Genomic DNA, 20,578 nt, shown 5'->3' with positions numbered 1-20,578 from the left:
TGGGCCTTTCAACAGATGATCACATTGTAAGGCCCAAAGTCAGCAGAAGTGTTCCCATAACTCCAGTAGGCTTTGGAACAGCTCCAGCCATGGCTTTCTTCATTGGTGTACTTTGCAGTAAAAGAAAGAAACAGAGCAGTTTCTATGGATATATAAAAATATTGAGAGAGTGAAACTCATGTGTGGGTAAAGCCTAGTCAGAGATTAGCAAAAATGAAACTTGTTTACATCTAATAATAGAGCTTAGTTCAACTCACACTGTGTGAGGTGAAAGGGCATTTTTGTTACAATTTCAACCTGGGTATTGTGTACAGTATTTTCAAGTTTATTTACGTTCCATTAATCGTGATTACTGTCAGCAGCCGGCCAATAAGTACGTGCAGTCAGTGCAACATCCTAAGCCAACCTACAGACCTGTTGGTAATCGGAAGAAAGAACGAAGCATTGCAGTTCCCAGTTTGATTTCACACGTACGAAACTGGAAAGCCACATTAACACCACCCAGATAGCTATTTAAAAATCATGCACAAGCATGCCTAGGGCCTAGCTGTGTTAAAGTAGCTAGTGTAGGCAAAGGAGAAAAGGGCAGTGCTCTTTTGCTCTCCTCGGCAAGCAAATCTGCCTTAGTTGCGAATAGTTTAAACAAGTCAGAGTAACCTGTCATATTGTTGTTCTGTTTGGTGTTAGATGTGCTTGGATGCTCTTAAAAACAAAATCTGCAAGTGGAAGAGCAAACAAGAGTTGATTTCCTGTGGTTCCTTCCCATCTGGATTTTTTGTGTCTAATATGACTAAATTCACACTCCCTCAGTGGATCACTAAGTTTTTGTACATTGTTTAGTCTGCCCTGCCATCTATTTGCACATAATGTGTTGGAACTTAGTACCTTTGAGACTTCTACCCCTTAATCAACCTTACGAAACTAGCCAACAAAATTAGAAGTGACTTGGGGATGCGGAGAAGAGTATAAAGAAGGTTGTAGCCCAGATGCTGTCATAAACCCCGTTTTCTTGGGAAACCAGGATAAAATTAGAGCCTGCCTCTTGCCCCTTCCTTTTTTTTAAGTGGCCAGCTACAGTTCTGAGTTAAATCTAAAAGAAATTGTGGTGCCTTTGTGACACTCAGTTTCAACTGGGAGATGATTTTTATTCCATTCTAAATTTAACCTATTGATTTAGTTTTAAGTTTTCCAGAATGTTGTTTACACAAAGGCAGCTGAGGCCATTGGTAGATCCTTACCGACAGGACCAGTCCAGCTTAAGAAGTTACTGTCTTGAGCTCCCATTTATTGTCTCCCATTTGGTGAACATTAATATCCCCCCAAAAGCTTTGTTTGCTTTCCTGAAAAATAAACTGTCACTTTAGCTCAATCACCTTCTGTGGCAGTTCAGACCGGCTGACTTACTCTGAAGTGCAAAGCACAGGGCATAGCAGGCTCTCACATAACATTTCAGGGGCACTAGACATGTGAAGCTTCAAAAGAGCAAGTTTAGAAGACCTTTGGAATTGTGTCTTAAATAACTCCAGCAGTTTTTGAAGTGAACATGCCTTTGTGTTTACCAGCACGCAATTCTGAATATATTAGGACTCGCCTTAGTACCAACTATAAATAACAGCGTTTTACTGAAACCACAGAACTATGCCATCCTACACCCACTGAGCATATGGCCTCACACAAGTGACAACAAGTGACAATTACAAATGTATTGTATTTGAAAGTAAAACCTTTGTTTTCAAATAGTAGAGCTAATCGTACCATGGTACAAAAAGTGCCTTTACATGTGTGAATATAAATGCCTACCTTTTTAGTGTTTTTCAGCTCACTAATTTGGATGCCTTTATGGATCGGAGTTTCTTAGAAAAAGGAAGGGAACACTTTTATCCTTCACATCTACAAAGGATTTCTTTTGAAATGGTTACCTTTAAAAGAGTGTTCCTCCTTTTAAACACTAGAATGACTTTTGCTCCCCAACCCTAAATCTATAAAAATGACATGGCAAAAAAATTGAAAAGAAGAAAACAAAAAAACAACAAATAGAGAGTCAATGTGACAGAATCAATGAAATTCTGAGTAGGTTAAAGCCACTGAATAGGTTAAAGCCACAATTCAGATGAAATTGAACAGACTTTCTGATAGAATTATATTTCCCTGCACTCCTTTACTTGAACATCAGATAGTAGCCCATAGGATTCTTCACATTAATATCCATCACAGCTGGGTCATTACTTTAACAGGTTTTCGCTATTCACAAGCGTCACTGTACTCCATACAATAACTAAGCATGAATTTCAGACTTCACCCCAAATTACTGCACAATAAAGGCAGGATGCTGTAAAGATGAAGTCAGCATAGTAATCTTTCACTCCAAACTATCCGCCTGAATTCTTATACATAGCACAGTCCTAGTGTTACTTCTTAAGCAGTTATGGCAACATAGAGAGCATTCAATAAGCTAGGCATGGTCAAAACAGGCAGTAGCCTGGGCCTGTGGTGTCTCTGACTGCAAACAGCCAAAAGGCTTCACTGCAGATTGGTCTGTATCTGTGTTCAAGGCAAGCTCTGCTGGCGTTGCTGAAGGAGAGGCTGAGGTGCAGTGCGGCAGATCTGTTGCTGCACAGATAGCCTCTCTCTCAGCAGCGTGTACCACCATGCTATGTCTTGTACCTGCAGCTATAAACAAATGCCTCTCTTCCAGGCATTCATTCCGAGCTTCTACTTCCTTGCTGCCCACTTTCCATGGCAAGAATAACTCAGCTACTGGAAATGTGGTCACAGAATTTAATTTTGTCTATACCCCTGGGAGCTTTGACCTGGCTCTACTGCTAGGCACGCTCTCTGCATGTTCTGACAGGTAGTCCTCAGGGTGAAGTTGCCATCTGTGTGAAAAAAGAGAGGGCCCACAGAGAAGTGTGAAGAGAAAGAGAGAGACAAAGAGACAAATATCAGAGAAATTAACTCAGTTTTCTTTGTTTCAGCTAGGTTTTGAACCCTGCTGTCTGGTATACTATTAAGTGGCTTCAACAAACATCTTCCCATCTCCTACGTAGGACAGACAATTAATTAACCCCCCCCAGCACACACCCATGCACCCGTGATTACAAATAGAATGTTTCTTTCCCACAAGAATCGGACGTAAAATTTCTATTTTCTTGATGTGGAAATGCATTGAATATGCTTCTGGATGCTGTAAATATTATTAATAGAAAGCATAAATACCTTACACCAAAGTCCCAGGGTTCACTGTTTTGTTTTGGTTTTTTTTTTTTTTTTTTATATAGTGAACATATATAGAAACTGTTAGCATTAAACAGAAATATTACAGTAATAAATCCTGTGTTATATTCAGGAATTCTGTCACCAGCCCTGATTGGTCACTTATGCCAGAGCGTCACAACCTGGAAATCTCTCACTGATATGCCTGGGAAAAGAACATGGTTAGGCAGGGCTGATTTCAAACAGGCCTCTATTGTTAACAATCACTGGATACAGAATCGGTCTGTTCATATATAGGCTTATTTTCAATATATATTTTTTTTAATTTAAGAAGGCATTCTAATATTTGGAGACATTCCAGCAGCATATGCAGTCTGGTGTCAGCCAGCAGCAGTGAATATGGTCAAGTAAAAGCAGTCTGTAAGACTAGCTTTGCCATTCTTATTGGTGGCTGATATCTGTGGAGCTGTGGTGGAGCTGAAAAGGGGTGGAGCATCTACCACTGTGTCATGACTACCACTTCCAGTCAGAGCTCAATGTCCCCAAATTTAGTGAGAGGCAGGACAGATGAAAGGAAGATAAAAGAATTACAAATAAAGCAATTGCACTGCCCTACTACAGCTTCACTAGGGTTGTAATCCTTTTTTGTTGTCATTGGCCAGACATTATGATGATCCCCTCAGAAGCTTATTTTCTGGTTCAGCGATTCAAAAAATACAGCTATTCCCTCTGCTCATTCTCCTAATTATTTTAATTGCCTATAGAACAATTCGTTTCCACCAGCTGAATGGCATCAGCAAGAACATTTGGTGGCCTGGAAGCCATGCATGCGGCCTGAGTACACCTCAGTGCGTACGTGTTTTTTGTTGCCTGCCTTTACTCCAGGACTGTCCTAACTGCCTCCAGAAGATGGCTTCCAGGCTGTAAATTTGATGAGAGGGGAAAAGAAAATAACCCATGTTTAACTGAGTTCTTATTCTAGTGGTAACCTGCAGATAGGCTACTCAGATACAACTATTGTTGTCAAAACCTGCACGCTGTTTCACAGAAGGAATACTGGTTTATTTGGAAAGCAGCTGAACACCAGCATGCTACCTTTGCTAGTTGTTTTTAGGCATAAAAGAGCAGCACTGTTAAAGTCAAGGGACCTGCATGGATCTTCTTGCTTATCTCCGCTGCCTGGCTGGTTCTACTCACCTGCAGGATATTCTCACAGTTTTGTTGCTGCTAGCAGTTGGTGGGCAGAGGCAGGAATTTCTGCTGTAGCACAAGCTCTTTGCCGTTCTCTAAGCAGTATGAGTGACAATAACATCTCACATTTGGTAAAGTTAAGAAAGAAACACAGTCCCTGAAGGGAAAAGGTAGCATGTAACCAAATTATTAGTTTCCTAAACTTGCTTCTGCATTAAGAAAAGCTTTCTAGAACTTCCCACTGCAAAATACAATCAGTGTACTGGCATTAAGTAATGCCTTCAGAGAATGCTTCCAGGTCCTATCCTGAGGTACACGGAAACAAATTTTGCCCAGTCTTAGCGGTGTAAACCAATAAAATATTCCAGTCCTAGAAAAGGAGACATTCTAGGTTCATTTGAAGATGACCAAGAGCAGAACTTAGTGCCCTTTGTCTCTTTAAGATTAGAGTATTGTTTGCCATTCCTAGTCAGCAAGAAACAAACAGCAAAGTCCAGTGATCATTTCCTCTAAGTCAAACTGTACTCAAGGGTTCTCTCAGGATAGTGGTTGCATTCAAGCTGCTCTCTGAACTTATTTCTCCTCTTGTGATCGCTAAGTCAAGAGTTATTTTCCAACAACATGCAGGCCAAAAAGTGCCATAATCTTGCTGCATTTGAACAAAACAAAAGTCCTCTCCTTTTATTTTTCTGGAATCTTTGTTTCTTCTCGCCTTCCTCTCCAAGCAAGCAGATTTCACTTGAGCTCAGGATTAAAACAGCAAGCGCTCTTTGTAACAAAAGCTCGTGAAAGACAAAATTTAGCCTTCAAATGCCAAGGTTTTTCAACCACGTGACCACTTAAATGGGTAAGATTGCTTGAGGATAAACAGCAGGAACAGTTCAGTGCTTTCCTGGAAGAAGTGGCAAAATTAACCCTCCTGCTGGGATTGTTATAACATTAATGTAACAAGAAGGAGCTTTGGCAGGTCTACAAAGTATACATTGGTTCAATTTGCTGCTCCATTAAGAGCTACTCGTTTGAAGATTTTGCTTTCAACCACTCAAGGCACGTTATAGACAATGATGTAGCCAAATCCAGCCTTAATGCTGTGATCCCATATAGGTAAGTACAGAATCGTCATCTCTCCAACAGGTGACAACTATTACAGCATTTTGAGCATGAAACAAGGCTGGCTGAATGCTAGTTTACCTGAGGATATCAGCTGAACTAACAACCCAAGTCCAGGGAAGTTGAGTCCTCCCTTTTAGCTTTTGTTTGCTGTATTTTGTGCAAGAACACCTCGCACAACCACCCTTTCAGGGAAGGAGGCAAGGAGATATCCAGATAAACATCAACCATTAGGCATAAGCTGGTATTCTCGCCTAGACCCTGCTACACACCAGCATCTACTGTAGTGGGAAATGTCCTGCTTAGCATAGGGCACATGGTGAAGAATCACTCACACTCAGAATCCACCCTAACTCCTTCCTGGTGTATGACAACTGTATAAAATACTCTCTGTAAGTGCAGCTGTCACTGTGTAAGTAAGGGATCTGTCTCAGGGTATTCTTCTGACCTCTTTGCCTCTGCTCTCAGAGGTTCCCCCAAGAAATTCTCAGATCCTACTCAAGGCTACCGTGATCCCTACTCCCACTCAGCTTAGAGCAGATCATCAGACCTTGTGCAAAGTCTGAAAAACTGCCATCTTTGCCCTCCTTTTAATTGCAGCTGGTCTTTACTTAATGGAGAAGTTATGCCCCTTTCTGGATACACTCTGAAAGGTATTTCATCCAAAATCCAGCAACTCCTAGCTGTATTATCCTGGCATCCTATTCTGGAAAAACAACTTTAGAAAAGAAAAAAAAGAGGGGAGTTATACAAATCTTCGCTACTCTTTAAATATTTAAACCACACTTTGAAGGGAGACCCACAATGAACCAATGTGAACCATGCTTTCTAACCAGACAATGGACAACGGTTTGCGCATATATGAGGTATAAAAAAGCACAATATTTCTTGGATGTGTAATTGACACATCAGAACAGTGGTATGAACATACATTTGAAAGACCCATATACACACAGCAATAAATATTTTTGCTTACTTAATCTGACTTGTTAAGTATGCATACAACACTATTCAGAAATGTGTAGAAGTAACCCCAAAAGATGTGAATTCATGTTGTTTTAGATTCAGGCCTACCTGCTCCCTTTCTGACCCTAATCCCTCCTTCTATTTAATGACACCTTTCAGAAGCCAAAGCTGATTTCAGATCTGGCAGCCCACTTATTAAGTAGGACTTTATGACGGGAGAACATTACGCTGCTGTTCGGACAGCTGCACTGGTTGCCTGGAAGTCTCTGGGGAAAATTCAAAGCGTTTAGTGCTCTAATTGTTTTAGACCTGGGTTATTTTATCAGCAAAAGAGGCACTCAACTTTGAGAAGCCTTGATATAAAAGAGAAATGTGTGGTAAGGGTACTGGGATATTCAGGTCTCTTTCTTGCCATACCCCTTGATGTGTTATTAAAGCCATGTCCCCGTGTGACAGCTGGGAGAGGGGTGGCTAGGAGAAGCTCTTTGCCTCATATGATTAGTCTGTATGCTGAGTGCAGCAGCATCAGCTGATAGCTTATTTAGTTGATGAAATTCTGTTATTCTGAACATTATTATAAATCAGAAAGAATATTAAAACCTTGGAAAGACACTTCTACTCTTTGTATCTTCTGAAACATGCCTAAATAAAAGGCACTCTTGGAAATCTTTCTCTGGGGGCTCAACAAATCCAGAACACTAAATAGTTTAAATTTTAATTCATACCATTATGATAAGGTAGAACACAGAGCTCATAGTCTTTCAGAAAAAGAGGACTGTTTTTCCTGTTAAAAACATTAAGTTAATGTACCCTTAATTCACTCTCTGATCTAAAGATAGCACTACCATCTTCCATGCAAGGAAGGTTGCCTTACAGTCCAAAGCACGGGCAAAGAGAGAGGGTGAGGTACTTGCTTGAACAACAGACACCAGGAAGAGAGGGCCGGTACTCTAAAGGAAGATTCAGAACCCTGAACACTAATTGCTCCCACTTACTTAAGCAGGAGCAGAAGACACTCAAATTCATTTTGGATGTGCTGCCTGATTCTCAGTTTCAGACATTACACCGCTGAACAGAGCCTGAAGGCTGCAGCCATAATGTACTGCAGCTTTCAACAAGACCATGTTGACCATCTGTGAGCTGGCTAGCAGGGTAGGCGTGCTTCTTCTGTCTGCACTCTCCATTTCACTGAGTGCATCTATAGGAACATCTAGAAGAACACAGTTATTCTTTATTGCATACCAAGTAATATCACCTGGGTCTTAGAAGTTGTGCAAAGTTATTTCTACTACAGAAGTTGAAGGCAGGGCCTCAGTACTACCTTCAGAAGTTCACGGATTACTCCCACTGACACTACAGGAGTCAAGTAAATACAGCTCCATAATACAATTAGGCCACAAGGCTTACTTTTGCAAGGTGACTCCTTCAGACAACATCAGGGACTCACTTGATAAGAGATGAAGTAGTCTTAGTCTAAAATTTCATCTTAAAGCAGGGGACTTCCTTTTTTAATTATGTTACCAGCTTAATAATATCTTGTCTCTCAGAGCACCAGTTTCATGAGTACAGATAAAATACAATGCAGTTACTCATTAAAGAGCCGGTAGCAGTACACCCCTTCAGCTTTGTGAAATGTGGGAAACGTGGGCTGCTCCATCACAAGATAAACCTCTGCATTCCAGCTGGTGAAAAGAGCAAATGCAAGGGATTAGGGACTGCATGTCAATATACATAGACATAAGGATGTCTAGACATGCTTATGGGTCATCAGTTTACCTAGGAAATATAATTTGTTAAGGAAAAATAGAAGAATTTTAATTGATAAATATAAAAAAGGCATAAGTGAGCCCTGTCTACACGCAGAAGTCTTTCTGGTGTAACTCCAGCAGGATTCTACAGACCTGAGTCTGGAGCCCAGTTCAAACATTAGAATTTGGTTTCAGAGTGACTAAATTATCAATGTTTAAGTAAATCTATTCCTAGTCTACATAAATGAATCACTGGTTATCCTTATCCATATGGCCAAACAGCCTTTTACATCAGTCTAACGGGAAGGACTTTGAATCACACTGAACATGAAAGGAAAGTGAAAAACAAAATTCGTGTTGCAGCTCCTAGTGGCTCTTCGCACCTTATCTATAAAAGGTGCATCCTTTCCTCATCTACATCCACACTACTCCATCATTGTTGACTGTGCAGTATATACGCAGTAGGATAGGGAATGTGATAATGCTTTAAGCACCTCCAGCCATGTGCACATGACACAAAAAAGGCAGTCCTATCTGGTACTGGAAACTCCTGCTGGCATCTGATTAAGAGAACTTATTTTCTGGAAGAAAGAGGTAAAACTGAAGAGAAAGTAACATTAGTATCAGCCCCAAAGTGTCCTTACGTATAAATTCCATATGCGTTTTTAAGTCCAAACATACATACTTGTATCATCATTTTTGATATTCCCGTATTATATTGCATACCTACAGACTGATGCTGCATATTTGTATGTATGTAATCACAGACTGCGATTTCACAGCTTTAAACTCTAGGATTACATTTTATGGGACACAGGTTTTGGCCCACCAAGTTCCATTTTGATTTCCTGATTCACATATGGCCCCTTAAACCTCCCTGAATCTGCTGGGTACCAGAGAGATGTGTCTCTTAAATCTGTTCAAACTATAAATCCAGCAGTGTCTCCACTGTCTCATGAAGACTTTGAGGTGAGTCAGCCCATGACAAAACATTCTTTACTGACACCTCCAAAGGAAGGCGACAGAATGCAGTATCTAAAGCACCTTAGAAGTTATTTCAATCACTTCTGGAGTCTGTGGAGGTCTGAGATGATGTGAGGCAAAACAGAAACCAGCCTGAGAAATCCCAGCTCTACCTCCCAAGCAGAAAGCAAAGGAAGGCCTGAACCATGTCTGAAAATACTGCTATTCACTTTTCTTTTACGCCAGAGACGATGTTTTCTTGATATATTTTTCCAGGTATTTGTCATTTCGGGGTGTTTCTGCTTTTATATGTATTAAATAACTGTCATGAGTTACATGAAGTGGAAATGTTTTCAGTACAACTGCTGTGGTTCAACTAGTTCTGCAATCATTCTATCTTAATGGAGTCCAAAAGTACAGCAAACTGCAGGCAGAAACGTGCAAGCATTCAGAATACCTGAGATTAAAGAAGAGAGAAATTTCTGCTGGCCATTTTGGTTCTCCAGCAAGTCATCTTGCCACTTCCGAAGACGATAACACTTCTTGTCTAAAAGCAGATAAAACAAAGAGACAGAAATGTCATTGCAAACTTTGAGATCAAAGAGAAACAAATCTCAAGAGAAGATACTTCCATTCCAACTTTTATGATTCAGCACTTCCTGTATAAAAAATATAGGACAAATACATTAATTTCAATTAAAATGACCTTTGCAAAGATTTGTTTACCTATTTTTGTTTGATGTTATTTCCATGCAGCCAAAATACTCTAAAAATCTAAATTCCGCTGTATGTGTTTTCTTGTTTTTCACACACTGCTCTTTTGACTTGTAATTGTTGTACAAATACTGTTACATTGATTCACATTCTCATTTCATTGCTAAGTGCCTACATGAAAACTAGTGATAAATATTCCCCTTCCCTTCCCCTGCAAATCATTATGGCCACAAAAGGGAATAGAGAAGCTGGATATTTGAAATTGATTTGGTTTTGATAGACTTAAATAGATTTTAAAGTGACCTTACAGCAGAAGGATTTGAATGGGACTGTGTGAGTTCTTTTGCTACGCAGTCAGCAAAGCTCTGCGCTTATCAGAAGGAAATGCTGCAGTCCTGGGGAGAGGGCCCGGGAAAGACTCAGCTTTGTCTTCTGCCCCCTACTAACTGAATAAGGATCGGTGTTATGAAACCGTTGAAGGTTTGCATGGTTGGTGTTGGGGATCCAAACCTCAAATACTATCATTAACTGGTCATTAATTAGTGACATGTTTGCATCATCTAGGCTATGAAATACTGTGCTGTAAATACACCTTCCAGAGCAGAACCTGGGTTCATACTGACAAGTCATGGCTTGGCCTAAACTGGCTTTCGGACGTTTCTGTGCTTGGGACAAAAAGGCAGTATTTTACTAAATAAAATACTTTTACTTTCAAGAGTTTTTTCTGCCACCCTTTAACCCAGAACACTATTAGGAACAGTTACCACTTACACACTCCCAGGAAAATTACAGAAAGCAAAATATCTCCTTCAGAGAAATCACTTATTAAAGCAAACCAGTATTAAAACATGGCAGATTTTGAATAATGCCTGTTCTTTATCTGGCTTCAAGCAACTGGACACAAGCACTTAACACTGATTACTGAGGGTGACCTTTTATCTCTGGACCTGCCTGCCTGTAGAATCATTTGTACCCAGTAAAGCAATCTTTTAACAGGAAAGGAAAAGCTAACAATCCGGAACATCAAAAAGCTGTCTAAAACCCACACTATCCGGAAGACCCTGAAGTCCCAAGAATTGTTTTTCTAGGATATGCTGAGTACACCAAGCCAGAGAAGCTGCCATGATCTGGAAGGACACCAAGTCCTTCCAGCTTGTGGTGGATGGCGTTTAGCTCACTCCTGACTCAGAAATCTTGAAAACACATAGGTCTTTCTCTTTTTTTCTCTTTCTTCCCTTCACCTATGCCCCACCCCATCCTAAAGCCAAACAGATTTCAAACATGAAACACTAAAAATATCATGATGCTGAAGTCTGTGTCCCTATGTCAGCAAATAAAAATATATAATCTACCTTCTGCTTTGCTCAACTTTACAAAAATGGTCTCAGTATAGAAACCAGATGGGTCTTGCTGAAGAAAAAAAAAAGCTATTTTTAATAACGGCTTTATTTGTCTCCATAGGAGAGAGTTAAAATGCAGAATAGTCAGCATTCAACAGTTTCTGCCCACAAGCAAGTGTGAGAAGATTGCAAGACATCTTGCTTCATTTATACTGTAATAGTTTTCTAATAAGAAGCCAAACTTCTGAAAACTCGAGACACTGCAGCACGCAAAGCCCTTAAAGAAGAGCCTTGTAAAACCACATGGAAGTAGAAACAGAATTAAAAAAGGCTGCACTGGAAAGTGTCAGAAACCTACAGTGATGAACAGAGTAGTGAGTCCTTCTCTGTAAACTCTTTCGAATAAATTATGAAAAAACATTTGGCTCTCATAGGTAATCCCTTATGAGATACATTTCATTTTTTCTTCCAGGATTTCATCCTGCATTTACTGATATCAAAGATGTTTTCAGTCCTTTTCAATAGGCTCTGACCAAGCCATATGTCTTTATAAACATTTGGACACATTAGAATAGTCTTAAAAATCTTTCCTGATAAAGCATGTACAGAAATACTTGCTGAGGCATGTCTCTGCCTGCCTTTTTGATGCACACTGCAGCAGTTTTCTGCTAGGTATGAAAAAGCTGCTTAAATTCTATAATTAGCTGGGAAAGAGAAGAAGGGAAAAGGAATCAGATAGATAGATGCTTTTCAACAATCTTCTACCACTAGAGAGGAAAGTATGCTAATCCTAAACAGATGTAGAGGAAAAAACCATGTCGCACATAAAATACAATTACTCTGATAATCATTTGGTTCCTGGCATTCAGATTTTCTTTTTTTTTTTTTTTAATGCTGAGAAGTCAAGCACATTCGCAATAAAAACAGACCATTTTTCTATCCAGAAGCACAGATCTCTAAACGCTTTTATTTCCACCCCACTTCATGCTATCTTTTAATGTAAATTTCTTCTCTTCTTTGGGAACTTCTAGAGGATTCATTCTTTCCTTTATCCCTTCTTCTTTCCCCATTTTTTTCCTTTCTGTTATCTTCCTCCCTTTTTATTTGTGTTTCCACTCATGCCCATTACTTACTGTCAGCTGTCTGGTCAGAAGGTAGTTCACAAACACAAACATTTTCTGTAAAACAAATATTAAATTATCTGAACATCTGAAACACATCTGCAGTAGTGTGCCAGTTCAGATCAGGAGTGCTGACCTATAATCTTTGTCCTGGTCTTTGCTGCTTCCTGTGTTTTAGTTCATCTCATGGAGCAGTCTTAGACTGAGAAAAGTGGATTGCTTCCCAAAAAACTGAACAGGAAGATGCACTCCTATTGCTAGTGAGCAGTCACTGTATGGAACGAGACTAGAGCTTACCTGAAGTAAAACTTCTAAAACACATGCAGTGTGGATGTTAGGTCCTCACCACAAATTGTTTTGCTTTATAAATGCAATCCTACAGCGTTTCACTAAGTGCTAACATGACAACAACAACAACAACAAGGCATGCATTTGACTATTCACACATCTGCTAAGACGGTTCTGTGTCCTGTGAATGCATCCTCTGGTTTGCGTCTTGGTGCTATGTTTGTCATACAGAGTTTTCACTTTCTTAGCACCCCTTCGGACCACCCATTTATTGGGCTTCTCAGCACACCGCTGACAGTGTCTCTCTCCCTCCTCCTCCTCTGCCTTCTCCAGCATCCTGCCATTGTCAGTCCTCCCTTTTCCAGAAAGCTTTGGCTTTGTTTCCCTGAACTCCATAATTAGGACTTTTTTATCTTCTTCCTTGGGAAGAATTTCATGTCTAACCACTCAAAGTCCTCCTTCTTTCACCCAAATCCTTTGTCTGCACTAAAGTGAACCCTGGCCTTTCAGCACAGCCGTAACCACAAAATTTGTTTTTGCTGTGTCATTGTGCTGTTCTTTCCAGCTGCTTCTTCAAAATATTCTATGAATTCTCTGTGCAAACAAAGAATATTTGAAATCCCACAAGCTATTCCTCGATTGGTTCCATCACAGACTCCACCAACTCCAGCAAGGCTGTTCCCAGTAGCTGTCTACAGAGAGACAGGAGGTCTCTGTGAACCACGCAAAGAAGCCCACAGAATTGCACTGTAACCTCTGGCATGTCAGGCTATCTAAAAGCCTCCTTTCCACAGTCCAAAGGACTGCTCTTTCATTGTACAGTAGAACAACACTGGCATGTGGTTCACGAAAGAAATAGTCCTGACTGGGTTTAAAAACAGAAGTATTTTTAGTTTCTGCACAATCAGGCTGCCTGTGTTTCAGGAAAATGGCCTCAAGTGAGAAACATTCAATTCTTGCCCATTTAAACTGTTAAATAAGTGTGCAGGGTGATTTTTCCCTCTCCGTATGAAACTTTGTCAGCCCTTCACAAAGCTGTGGAGGCTAAAGGCAGAATCCAAACAAAAAGGTCTGGGGGGATGTATCTGCGTTCCAGTCCCACTCCGCTATGTTAGGTAAGCCAACTTTAAGTTCAGACTTGGGGCCCAAAACTATTGCTTCTTAAATTCTTTCTTCAGCCTTCTGAAAAATGACTTATTTTCTCTCCTTCTGTGCTAGACTCCACTGCCTTTTTTTAAGTGCTTTTCACCGTCTTGCACAGAACCAAAAGCCGGTGACAGAAGTTCAGTGAACAGCTGAGGCTGTGGGGAGCACCTTCCCCCTTGCACAGGCAGGATCATGCCTGCAGCTTTCAGAAATGGGGATTAAGTTCTGTTTCAAAACTGCATTATCAGACTCCTCACTGATTCAAGCCTGTGCAGTATTATGCTAATGTGGCTTCAACTTTGGTAGTTCTTGGCAGTTCAAGCCTAGCCTCAAAATTGCTGTAACTTTTTTCTTTTATAAACACGTTACTAAGCTGGCATTTCTCTGGAACTAGTACAAAAGATGTTATCACATCTAGAAGACCAGTCAGACAACCAAACATTTATTTTCACGTGTGACAGGTTGTCATGTTTTGCACAAGGATGGCAGACCCACCAGTTAAAAGGCATTTTTGATTTAATTGAGTTAGTGAAATTGAACACAGGTGCGCTGGTGCTCCTGGATTCGCTGGATCTGGATGCAGCTGTCCTGAGCTGGCGGGAATCAGGGGTGAAGCTTTCGTATTCTCCATACAATTTATTAAGGTTTGGACATGGTGGACAGGCACCTGATGCAATGTTTCTTTTGGTAGCCCACAGGCTACCACAGGCATGTCTCCAGATTCTGTCCCTACTCAGATTAAAAACTGGCATTCCCCCACTCCCGGGTTCTGATGGTTTTGTTTTAATGAAACCTCCCAAGGCCTGACTAACTGCATAGCTCCCTCATTTGTGGTTTGTCATACCTGCTTGTTATTGTAGGAGAGCTTGCACTGAGTGTTTGTTTCCAACCATCCCATTTCTCTACCATGTATTACTATATTATGCAGGAGAGCTGCCCAGGTTGGTATGGGCAGAGGTGGATTCATGGGATTTTGAAGGTTATGATTCAGATCAAAAATAGTTGGGGTACGAATGTTGTCAGCAAATATCTTAACTCCATCTGGCAGTCCCTTAATTAAAGGTTTCAAAGGAATAGGGTTAATTGGTGCCATGATGGGGATATTATGAATTCCCTTGTCATACATAGATGGGATACATGCCATCTTTTGAATGGCCTCAGAAAGATTCAATAAATGTTTTACCCTTACCATGCTGGGCTCGCCTCTTTCCTTTGAATCAACGCCACTAGCCCAGAGGGCGACTCCGGCTGTGAGGGATTTGTTACCAGGTGGCCCCTGGGTAAGGATGACCTCTGGCCCCCCCCTCCTCATCATTTAACACGATGCGGTCACCCCACTAAGGAAAACCTGCCACAAATACTCTGTTTCAGTCTCGCCAGGCCGGCACATGAATTTTTGTTGCAAACCGCTCAACTCATTTCCAATATACGGAGTGGTGCTTACTGTAACCCTGTCGCGACTTTGGGGCCCCTGCGAGGTTTCAATTAGAGTTACTGAATTAATGGCGATTGAGGTTTCAGGAGTCGCATCAGAAGAATGGGCTGGACTTGGTTGGTCGCGGTCTTGCTTGTCATCAACAGATTCAGACTCACCCCAGAAGTTTCCAGCCCAATCGTCTAGCTCATCAGTGGTAATTCTGTAGTTGTACTGTTGATGGGGGGTGTGGCGCTTACACTAGGATTGTTTCTACTCGCTGCTCCAAAGTGCACACTTGCAGCTGCTCAGACTGTAGCTGCTTTTGTAGGTGTTGAATATCATAGGCTCTTAATTGGTGTTCCCCTAATAGCTCCCGTCTTTTTGCTCATTCCATTTCTAATTCTTGTTGCAAGGAGGTATATACCGCTTGGCCTTTTATTAAACCGGTTCCCAATATGGCACATAATACTCCTTTACCCTTAGCAAGTCTATACCCTTTATGGCACTCCATAATTTGGTTTACTACCGATTCTTGATCCATCCAATTATATAGCACCCATTCTTCCTCAGCCAAGGAAGGGCTACACTCATTCATATTAAGTCAGTCCTTTAATGTAACTCTGCTCGCTGCGCCAGAAATGTTATGGCTTGCACGAGGATGGCAGATACACCAGCTAAAAAGCATCTTTGATTCAATCGGTTTATTCAAATGGAACGCATGATCTATGATTTCAGTTTTTTTGGGTCACGGTAAAGGTTCTCCACTTATACGAGTGGGTTTACAGTAACACCCTTAACGCTGCCAACTAATTGACAATAATTAATAATGCACATAGTATAACACCAGAACTTATTTACAGATATTCACAAGAAGCTTCTGTGGGTGTATGGATGAAACAGGCGACGTAACCTGACGTCGGTATAGCTGTCGTGGAATAATGAATGATGTCAACGCGTCGCACACAGACGAAGGGGCAGGGGTTGGAATACCCTTACTGGATACCTGGATGGACGTATCCCCCGGCCTCACCACGTTACGCCAATGGGCGTACTGGTGCTGCACACCAGAGGGGTGTGCCGGCTTAGTTACACACGGACACGTGTGTAACTCACGTGTCCGTGAGCTAAACGCCATGGGGAATGACGACTGACAGGATCCCAGCTGCGCCAGGACTCAGTGTCCTGAGCCTAGGGGTGAGGCAGGTCTTCAGCAGGTGCCGCTCCTCCGCTTCAGCGCTGGCCAGCGGCTTCGGTGTCAGATGATCTGGCAGGGTCTTCGACCCGAGGCAGAGCCGCGATCAAGGCTGCTGAACTTCCAGCCTTGAGAAAGGCTGCTCAGCTTCTCTGCTTCCTGGCACATCGATTTTTCCTCTGTCTTCATGATTTCAGCTCTTCTTCTAGCGCCGAACTGCTAAAGCGCTAAACTCGGCCACTTTTATGCCCAAGACCCCTTGTGTACGCAGGCTTAAACCATGTCTCCGATTGGTTCGGATTTGAATCCTGGCTCCAGTTGGTCCAATCTCAATCCTTCGTTTAAATATTCTGGAACCTGTTCGTACTTGACAGTGGCTACTGCCACCCGAACGTGGTGGTTTTCGACCAGTGGTTTTGAATCAGTGTGGCGGGAAGCTTGGCTAGCTGAACTGGGGTTACGTAAAGGTGCCCCGTATGTTTCCATACAGCATTCAAAAACCTTAACATCCCAAACCATAACACAGGGTGGTAGGTTTGTTCACATATGGACAAAGAAATCTAATGAAATATGAGAAGAGAATATAAAATCTTTTTTTTATTTGTAGTTCCCTAAGGTGGGGGATGATTAGTTTGTAAAGAAACATTCTGAAAGCGAGTGAAGCTTTTATTAGCTACAAAATTATTTAGAAGGCCATTTTTTTTCCTTAAATGCCTTATCACAAAGGTGACTGGAGGGCTTTATTATATTCTTTTCATATCCTCAAAGTTCTCTTTCCTCATCCTGCAGGTCCTGGTCCCGAGAGGTGCCTCACAGCTTCACTGAGTCAGCATTTGGCATGTTCGGGAGCTCACAACCCTCTCGGTGTGTCTGTTGGGCACAAGAGATCCCACCAGAGCATGTGGTCCGAGGACAGCCAAGGCCCTGCAGGGAACGATGGAACCCCACAGCAGAAATGTGAAAAAACAAGTTACTCTGCTGTCTGGGTAATGTAAACTATCAGCACATCTGATAAGAACCTACTCGGGCTTAATATGAGCTAGTAAGAGGAACTGAGGCTAAAGTAAAATAATTATATCTAGGAATTGAATAAGGTAAAATCAGTCCAACTAGTCTGAACTGAACGATGACAGAGGGGCTTTCGGGCGCAAAGCCACTCATACTGAAGAACTCCTGTCAATATGGCCACATAATGGTACATACAGGTAATGGTATCAGAAATATCAACATCAGGCAAAGACAAAGCTAAACTGGAAACAAGATGGAAAAAAGAAGTGGGTTGCTGGGAGGAGCTTAGAGGAGAAAGGAGAATGCAAGGAAGGCAAAAGAGTGAGCTCAAATTAAGAAAAATAGGGGCTAAGCTATAAAATCAGATACAGGAAAAAAGAGGATGGATCCTCCAATAGCAGGAATACAAACAGCTACTGACAGCGGTGATGCAGACCTGCATGCTCCAGCCCACTGGGATGCCAGAGGGACCACCTTAGACAACCTGCATTTAGGTCTGTGTCCGTAGCACTTGGTGTGAGGGGAAGTAGATTTGAACCTCCATACTTATACAATAGTGATCATTTATGTAATTAATTGAACTTAATACCTATAACTAACAGTCAAGACTAATCATAGAAATCACAGAATCATAGACTGGTTTAGGTTGGAAGGGACCTCTGGTGGGGGTCATCTAGTCCAACCCTGCTGTGCTCTAACAGGGTCCTCTAGAGCATATTGCCCAGGATCACATCCAGACGGGTTTTGAATATCTCCAGGGAAGGAGACTCCACTACCTCTCTGGGCAACCTGTTCCAATGCTCTGTCACCCTCACAGTAAAGAAGTTTTTCCTCAGCTTTAGGTGGAACTTCCTGTGGTTCAGTTTCTGCCCATTACCTCTTCTCCTGTTGCTGCGCACCACTGAGAAGAGGCTGGCCCCAGGCTCTTGACACCCTCCCTTCAAATATCTAAATATATGGATAAGATCTGCCCCCAGTTTTCTCTTCTCCAGGCTGAACAGGCCCAGCTCTCTCAGCCTTTCCTCATATAAGAGATGCTCCAGTCCCCTCGTCATCTTTGTAGCCCTCTGCTGGACTCTCTCCAGTAGGGCCATGTCCCTCTTGTACTGGGTAGCCCAGAACTGGACACAGCGCTGCCGATGCAGCCTCCCCAGCGCTGAGAACAGAGAGGGAGGATCACCTCCCTCCACCTGCTGGCAACACTCTGCCTAATGCACCCCACGATCCCATGCGCCCCCATTGCTGCCTCCTGCTTAACTTGTTGTCCATCAGCACACCCAGGTGCTGCTCTGCAGAGCTGCTTTCCAGCAGGGCAACCCCCAGCCTCTCCTGCTCCATGGGCTTCTTCCTCCCTAGGTGCAGGACCCTGCCCTTGCCTTTGGTGAACTTCAGCAGGTTTCTCTCCACCCAACTCACCAGCCTCTCCACGCCCCTCTCAAGGCCAGCACAGCCTTCTGGTGTGTCAGCCTTTCCCCCCAGTTTAGTAGCATCAGCAAACTTGCTGAGGGTGCACTCTGTCCCTTCCTCCAGGTCATTGATGAATATATTGAACAAGACGGGAAAGCCAGGACTGACCCCTGGGGGACACCACTAGCCACAGGCCTCTAACTGGACTCTGCGCCACTGACCACAGCCCTCTGAGCTCTGCCATCCAGCCAGTTCTCCATCCACCTCACTGTCCACTCATGTAGCCCACACTTCCCGAGCTCACCTAGGAGGATGTGATGGGAGACAGTGTCCAAAGCCTTGCTGAAGTCCACGTAGACAACATCCCCTGCTCTCCCCTCCTCTACCCAGCCAGTCATTCCATCCTAGAAGGCTATCAGATTGGTCAAGCACGATTTCCCTTGGGTGAAGCCATGCTGACTACTCCTGATCACCTTCTTGTCCTCCACGTGCTTAGTGATGACCTCCAGGAGGAGCTGTTCCATCACCTTATTATATAAAAGCAAATCTGCCTAGTTCACTGCTAATTTTGCTGTTCTACCAATACCTTTGTAGTATGTTCATTCGTCAACAAACTTCTTAACTAGTTTGCATCAGTTATATCTCAAGTCTCCAGTCTAAAGGGGGATCTAAAAATGCTCTGTCTTATCATAATGGGACAATTTTATAAATGGAAGGGAAACTGGCATTGAATATAAAATTTCATAAATGAGCTTTTGGCTGTTGCACATTCTTGGATATTTTGACTAATTATCAGATACATATTAGGGATGAAGTTTCAGACATTTGAGATATCACAGCTTCAGAGCATTAAGCTTTTTCTTTGACAAATGTAGTCAAAAATCTCTTTAGTAATTTTATCTAGTTAGTTACCCTTGCTTCTCACATATATATTTACATTCATTTATTAAAAATCTTTACTTCTTTGCTACAGAAAGCTGTTTCAAACAAAGTCCTGATTAGCCCTCATGTTTTAATTAAAGGATATACTTCGATTAATCATTACACGTATACTGACACCTGTAAATACCATATTTCTGTTACCTACCTTTTTTCCTAGGATTCATATATTAGACCACCACATTTTCAGTGGTGAATCCAACACCACCTATAAGCTTCTGCATATCTCTGCTCTTACAATAGAAGTCCTACAGCTCCTTCTTTTATTTACACCCTTGGAGATACTGAAAACTAATTGGACGATGCCATGAACAGCTTGGATTGAAGTTGGCCCTGATTTGAGCAGGGGGGTTTGAATCTGTTTGCCTCCGGAGATCCCATCCCAGCTAAACTATTCTGTGATTCTAAGCAACAGTGACTGTAGCTAGTCTGTAGGATCATAGCACCATAGGATAATTCTGGCCTGCAGGGGCCTTGGAAGGTCTCTATTTCAACCCTGCCCAAAGCAGGATCAGCCAGAGGGTTGCATGAGGCTGCACTAGGATTCATCCCTTTGGAGCTTTAAAGCCTCCAAGGACAGAGATAGCAGCAGAACATCACTGGGCCCTAGCTCCCATTTGACTTGTCCTTGTAGGAAAAAAGTTTTTCTTTATCTCCAGCCTGAACCTCTCTATTTTCAGCTTATGCCTGCCATCTCTTGCCCTCCTGCCAGGCACTGCTGTGAGGATCCTGGCCCTGTCTGCTCAATTCCCCCTCCCCTATAAGGTCCTTGAGAGCTGCTGCAAGGTGCCCTGAAGCCATCTGTGTTCCAGGCT

This window comes from Struthio camelus, chromosome Z (genome assembly GCF_040807025.1).
Source record: "Struthio camelus isolate bStrCam1 chromosome Z, bStrCam1.hap1, whole genome shotgun sequence".
NCBI classification, from domain to species: Eukaryota; Metazoa; Chordata; class Aves; order Struthioniformes; family Struthionidae; genus Struthio; species Struthio camelus.
Note: the sequence above shows the minus strand (reverse complement) of the source record.